The sequence below is a fragment of the Cucumis melo genome, chromosome 8, assembly GCF_025177605.1.
Source record: "Cucumis melo cultivar AY chromosome 8, USDA_Cmelo_AY_1.0, whole genome shotgun sequence".
In the NCBI taxonomy this organism is placed as follows: Eukaryota; Viridiplantae; Streptophyta; class Magnoliopsida; order Cucurbitales; family Cucurbitaceae; genus Cucumis; species Cucumis melo.
The window spans coordinates 10,346,540-10,353,793 of record NC_066864.1 but is presented as its reverse complement, the minus strand read 5'-3'; the positions used below and the strand labels follow the sequence as shown (position 1 = coordinate 10,353,793).

Here is a 7,254-nt window from a genome sequence, read left to right as displayed (position 1 = left end):
GCCTCTCGAGATACAAATGAGAAAGATAAACTATACGATAGCTATCTATATTTCCTTATTTATAGGGATCACATTGTCTCTCTTTTATGGTGGACAATCTCTCGGTGTCAAGATACCATTGTTCTCTTTTTAGAACACAAATGTTTGATGTCAATTGCTAGAATGAAGTTTGTTTTCAGACTCCTTTCTATTGCGTTTAGCTATTTCTTTGCTACTTACTCTCTTGAGCAGCTGGCGATAAACGTTGGCCAAGCGATGGAGTCAAGCTCAACTAAACATGATGAACCTTATAAGTAAAGAATCCTTATCAAGTACTTATCATGAACATAAACTGCTTATAACACTTCAACAAGATGAACAGTAAAGAAGTGACAAAAATACAGTGGACAAAAATGTAATGTATTGATTGATGTAGGCCTTTCGGCCATGAAAATATATAAACGTCAAAACATTAGAAAGAAGATACAAAAATAGAAAGTAAAGGAGATGAACTGAGCCGCAGAATGCCTTGTGAGCATTCTTTGACTCTTTTACAAGTTAGAGGGAAAGATAGTGGTTTCTCTCTCTAATCTCACTTTAAGCTCTCACTCAATAGTTGACCAGAGAATAGGGAAAAAGTGAAAAGACTTCTACAAAAAGAGGAAAGACTACTCCTTTCCGTCGGCCCTTAGGAAGATAGACCTCGCAGAGCTCTCTACTTCTGGGTCAATTCAGACCTCCTTATACACGGTGAAGATGGAGGTTTTTTATAGGACACTTTGGGCGGGAAGCTTCTATTCTTCGGCACATTTTAGTGCAAAAAAGTAGTCTTTTCAAGTCACATCAACTCGAACTACCATTCTTGTCTCCTAGTAAACCTCTTCACATGCTAATGTGGCATATCGCCTATTGAAGATAATTGCCTAGGCAATGTTCTTATCACATCAACTGTCGCACGCGTTCCTCTTACGATTCACTATAATTCTTCTTTTCGTAATTATCCTGCGATAAAAGCACTAAAAGCATGGTAAAAAAAAACATGGAGGCTTATGTAAGTTATATTATCTCATCATTATGAATTTACAGTAAAAGCTATGTGTTTTGACACTTTATCTTGCTTTTAGACTCCATTGATTTACCTAAAAAGCCATAATAATTTATATTTCTACAAGTTATACAATACAAGAAAAATGCCCAACCACGACATTTAAAAGCTGTTATATTAAAAAAATTTGATAGTTTTTTGTAGTCATTGTATCGCATGTAAAGGTATGATATCTATAACAGATTGATAAAACTATCATAATAAGTATTGTCATGACAAAATATAATGGATCTTCTGCAAAAATAGCAAAAAAAATTTATGAAAATAGAGTTCATGTCACTGCATTTTCTAAATTTTAAAAATAGCAAATTTAAAAGCGAATAACCCTATGATAACCATCAAGAGGTACCATGAGCTGTTTTTTTTTTCTAAACTTTTTTGTCATCTTATGCAATTTCCCAAAAATAACTGTCACATATCTAGTAGTATTAACAAATAATGAATGTCATTATTTTATATTTTATAACAATTAGTTATATGTAATTTGTTGCATATTGATGACAGTTATGAAATGTCACAAATTTATATAATTTGACATGTTTTTCTTGTCAAGAACAGACCTAACACAACTATCATTGAATGTCAATAACATGTGTAGCATGATTATAATTGAATATAAAAAATATCTTTACCTTGACAATTTTTTTTTGTAAAAAATCAAATATCAAATACTCCTGTATTACCACTTTTCTCTTTTTTTACAAGAAAATACATTAATCGAAGGTCGTTATTTCTTGCATCCCTACCATTACACAGACCAATTCAATTACGAAGTACTACTAATTAATAATCCATATGGAAACAAATAGTCAACACTTTAATATATACACGTTATCATACACCTCATAATATTTGGACAAGATTGACTATTAACCATTTTTGGTAAAGGGTTTACAAGAATCTACATGTACTAAAGTATGATAGGTACATCGCAATCCAAGCTTTAAATCCTACAAAGATAATAGTAGAGTTGAACATAATGAGGGTTCTAAAATGGCTTCATTACTCCAATAGGTTCTTGCAAAACCTAATAGGAAAACAAAGGGTTACCATACATTTCACACTACACATAAACATTGTCAATAATAGAGATATATTATGTATGCTTACCTTTCAATTAGTTGTCACAGCCATCGATCTTTAAAAAAAATTGACGTCACAACGAATACCAAAAACTATGAATACTTATAATGTTGATTGAATGGTGGTTTTAGTTACAAAACACTAACTATAACCATGCACACTGTCCATGCACGCTACTAACCAAAGGCAGAAAGACCAAGATCAAGGAATGTGGTATTAGTAGGTACTAATAGACATAAGTCAAATGTACAATTTTTTAGAGTACTTACATTGGGCGATGGGCACCAAACTGATCAGTAAAATGTTGAAGGTAAGATACTGTACTAAGATTAAAACCAACAGCTAATGCACGAATACAGCAACAAGTGTACATCGATAGCTTTCAAAAGCTCCTTCCTGAAAATTTTAACAAATTACGTAAAGAATAAGACACCTATCCAAACACACTATTCAATTCGGACCTAATTGTGCATTTCAAAGTTCAGCATGAAACCCAATAACTAGAGAAAGAAAGAGAAACAAAACGTAGGATCTCTATGTATTTGCATTTTTACTAGAATTCACTTCTTAGACAAGAACAGGTATACGCATCAAATGCTACTTTCTTTGGAGTATCAATTAAAACAAGAGACATAATTATGTATGTATATCATGAATCAGAATGACCATATACATCCTTACCAAGTACACGGCCATGAAGAGATCCATATCAGAGTTGAAATTTGATTTAAAGTGAGACTTACGGAATCTTTGAGAAGCTTTTTTTTTTTCAATATCAGACATGTGAACAATATTTGTTATGTACAAAACCTGGATTCAACCCTTACCCAATCAAGAACCTAAGGTGGCATTAGATTCTCAAAAGTCGGGTTCTTTATATTTAACCAAGCCCCCTCGCAGTTGTCCATAAGATGACCTTCAAATGAATTTCCAAGAAATATAGTAAGGGGCACCACTGGGAATAAACCAAAACACCCTTTAGAAAGCATCTTATCATAAATTCCTCATTTCTGCTCTACTAAACATAAATGAAATGTAGAAAAGAAAAAAAAAATTGAGATTGTAGAAGAGGTTGGGACAGTGACATAGCAATAGAAGAAAATAAACTCCAGACATTAATGATAGAATCTAGATTACAGTAGTCAACATTATGAGTAAAAGTAAGTTTGTCTAAGAAAATATCATTCTATAGAAGAAACCCAGATGAAAAAAACCTCAAACTTCACTCCTAAATCCCCACCCAACATACATCACAGACCTCACTCCTAAAGCCCTTTAGGAATCCCAATGCCAATAAATTCGGATAGAAGACATTCAAGAATTAACAAAACAAGGGACTGTGATTGAGAATAAATAAATTATTATTAGTCCTTTGTATTACTTTCAACAAATGCCATTCATTAAGTATCGACCCTTTCGATAACAATAAGTTTGTTTTTTGTTTCTTTTTCCTCTCATCCATACACTGTCAAGTTTAACATTAATCATCAATATCACCATGGGTTCCCCATTTTAATAAAATACCAAACTTTCAATTGACGAAAAAACGAAGATGAAATAAACTTCTCTGAAGTCCATCTCAACCCATCCCTTCTAAAATCTCTCTCATATATCACTACAGCAAATTTGTAACGCTATGGCAACTAAATTATCTCATCACTACTAAGGAGAAAAATAATCTAAGCGTTTCAAACAACCTGCACCCAAAGTAATTAAACCTCAATCTTCCAAGAAGAGCAGAATAATTAAAATTAAGAATTTCATTCTAATTTCATTACATTTTAGTCTCCATAAAGTCCAAATTTAACCCACGAACTACCAAATAGTCTCTACTTTAGTTTGCAAGCTTTTTAAAAATGAATTCAGTCAATATTAGTAATTCCTTAAAAAGAAAAGGTTAACAACTTAACATTAAATGACTAAATTTAACGTCTATGAAATATTGGTATCCCAAATTCAAGCTTTATTCAAAGTATCGGACTAGAAGTAGACAAGTGAGAGAGTGTAATAAGACTAAATGGAAATAAACCCAAAACCCAAAATAAAGATACCATTCCAAACATCTGGCAAACAAATAGAAAACAATAATTGAAATTGAAATTGACATTGGCAGATAGATTGAACTAAAACATAAATAAAGCATCAAGAAATCGAGAACCACCCTTTTGAACCCAACAAAACCTTGCACCATACAAACTGAATTATAAAATCAAGCCTAAAGAAGCAACTAAAAGATGGTATTATAGATGATAAATCATATTTAATCTAATCCCCTTCTTTATTGGTCAAGGCATAGCTACTCATCATACAAATAAAGAAATCAATCGAAAAAGGAATGATATAAAATTATGAAAACTCAGACTGACTCTACAAGCAATAGTTTATAATCCCCAGTACAGGTGGAAAAAGTGGACATGGCTATCTTTCTGCTGACTTAACTTTAGTATACCACCAAAATAAACCCAGCATCATCCTCATTCCGACATCAGTTCAACGTTTTGAAAACATACCTTGTGTTAAAGAGGAGAAATCATACTCTTCCGATTGCAAAGGAGTAGCTGATGATACCGACGCTGTTGATTGAGAGTTATTTTTTGTTGTGGGCGCAACACCATTCACTGGCACTGAAAAAACTTGCCCGAGGCTATAAAGGCTGCAAGAAAAATATAAAAAATTATCTGATTGATGAATCTGAACGATTTCATTCACCAGAAAAATGTTGAAAACTTATGTTCTTTACAGTTCCTCATGACATATTTTAGGCAACTAATAGTTACTAGGAGAATTTGAGAGGTTCACTTTCTTTTACCTTTTCCATCTTTTAATCTCAGATAAGAAGAATCAACACAGTTGTCTAGGAAGATAGAAACCATAGAGAGGACTGAAAACGTTTTCTAATAGATCTCAGATGTCAGAACTTCTTCCACGGCCGAAAAAACAAATAGATGCATTCCCTTGAACAAAATGTTGGATTGGATTTTCAATTGTGAGAGGCACAGCTTTCCTCCCTAATTTTTTAATAATTATAAACTAACACCAACTTGAGCATAACTCAATCTACATGAACTCAAACTATCAATTTTAAAATCGAAGTTAGATTCCTCTGTTTGTATCCTGACATTTCGAAACAAAGAAAAAGATGCAGGAAGAAAAAGGCTTTTCCTCTTACCTATTTCCACACCAATCTATCACAAGCAAGTAAAAAAAGAAAAAGAAAAAAACGCAATATATAAGATTAATAAGAACATAGCAAGAGTGAAAAAAGGAATTCCCATTAAATAGCACAAAAACGAAAGAGCAACAAAACTATGGGTAAAGCTTTAAAATTCACAAAGCACCGTAAGTATAATTACTCGACAAAATCTCAACTTTCTTATTCAGCGACAAATTATCAACCACCAATGAACAATTAACAAACACGTTAACCTGGTTCAACAACAATCTCCCGATCACCACCGTCACTAGCACTTTCACCTCAACAAGCAGCGAAATTTTCCCACTATGTCTTTCTGCATCAACGCCTCTTGTAACTCACTTCCAAATTCACTATTCCCACTCAACAAAATACTTATATCCGTCACATTCTTCGTCAGCTGCACCCAGAAAAGAGCTCCGATTTAGAGTACATAACAAAAAACAGAGGTATCTTTCCCATAAATAAAACCAATGTTTTCATTTGGGTTATCTGCTTTAATGATAACGATGAATTCAGTGTATAAACTGAAATCGGATTTGACATTGAAGGCATGAACACTGAAATCAGAGACTTCCTATTGTAAGGCCCCAACAATTTTGATTTTTTTCATTTATTATTAATGTTAAGTGCGGTTATGGAAAATTCAAATTTTGAGGAACTTTATCATTTTGATTTGTCATTAATCAAGGTTTAGAGGCATATTGTTTTGATTTGGATAATTAAATTGGTAAGGTTGTTGTAAGGATAAAATAATTGAGTTAAGCTAGGGTGATATCTGAGTTGGAAAAGAATAGATTCATTTTTAAGGGAATGTTGTAATTGGATGATTTTTTTTGAAAAAATAAGATATTGGGAGTTTTGGTTGGAGAGAGAGAAAGTTTGTTTTGATTTAATGGAAGGGAAAGATAAAGGGTTTTTTTTTTTATAAATGAGCCTTGGGACCCGTGCACCAGAAAATCAAAAGAAAAAGAAAAGAAAAAGAGAAAAGGAAGAGGAAGAAACCTCGCCGCCGCTCGTCGTCGCCGCCGTCGCGTAACCGATTTGCCCAAGCTCTTCCATCAGCTCAGCCGCGTCTCCAACTGTAGTCGTGAAGCCCCGCCGCTCCACCCCTACGTCGCCAACGGATCGTTTCCCCGCGGATCGAAAACTTGACCGCACCGCCGATCGGGTAGCCGAGCGAAACGCTCCGTCGACCACGTCTTCTACCCGTCCTGAAGACTTCGAGCGCGAAGACGCAACCCGCACGTCTGCAGGTCCGCAGTCGCGCGAAGTTGCCCAACTCGCGTCCCTGCCGCAACCCGACCCGCGCTTAAATGAAACTTTAATCTAAATAATTTTATTTGGACTAAATTAAATTATCGCTTAAGGAACGTCTTGGACCGAGTGACCTTGGAGTGTCGGATAAATTCAGTAGGGGCTCAAGCGTTGCAACCTCGACCGTGGGTAAGTCGCCTCAAGTAAGTTTGACCAAATTTTCCCTTGTGGGTAAATTACTAAATTGTGAACTTTTGACCCTTTAGGACTTGTGCCGCTTGGGGAAGCGTGTTGTTACTGTTAGGACTCGTCGAGCAAATCTCCAGGTAAGAGATTTCTCCTACTAGCCCTATGATTAAAACCATAAGACCGCATACACCTCCAGTTATTCATGTTTAAGGACTAGACTGTATAACATATGTAAATTTATGGGAGCATGATGTGACTGATGATGTGGTTATATGATGGCATGGTAATGTGATGACATGACTTGTTATGACTGTATGTTGGATATTGTGATGGGATGTGAGATGATGATTAGACTGATTGATTACATGATGATGTTATGTATATGTATGCTATGGTTAGGGTACCTGTTAGCTTAGCCTATTAGAGTCGTATCTGCATGGGTGTCCTT

At 34.6% G+C, this 7,254-nt stretch overlaps 1 long non-coding RNA gene across 5 annotated transcripts; it reads right to left on the bottom strand.

The window, feature by feature from the left end:
* Positions 1-1,882: 1,882 nt before the first annotated feature.
* LOC103495891 (uncharacterized) lies at positions 1,883-5,973 on the bottom strand. Of its 5 annotated transcripts, none has more exons than XR_007822851.1 (6): positions 5,594-5,970; positions 4,678-4,820; positions 2,995-3,122; positions 2,437-2,563; positions 2,195-2,343; positions 1,883-2,111 (listed from the first exon to the last, which is right to left on the bottom strand). It is a non-coding gene; the product is annotated as an uncharacterized LOC103495891 (long non-coding RNA). The 5 variants fall into 5 exon arrangements; XR_007822852.1 differs by having other exon boundaries at positions 2,195-2,340; positions 5,594-5,969; XR_001763427.2 differs by having other exon boundaries at positions 2,195-2,563; positions 2,995-3,083; positions 5,594-5,973.
* Positions 5,974-7,254: the final 1,281 nt, after the last annotated feature.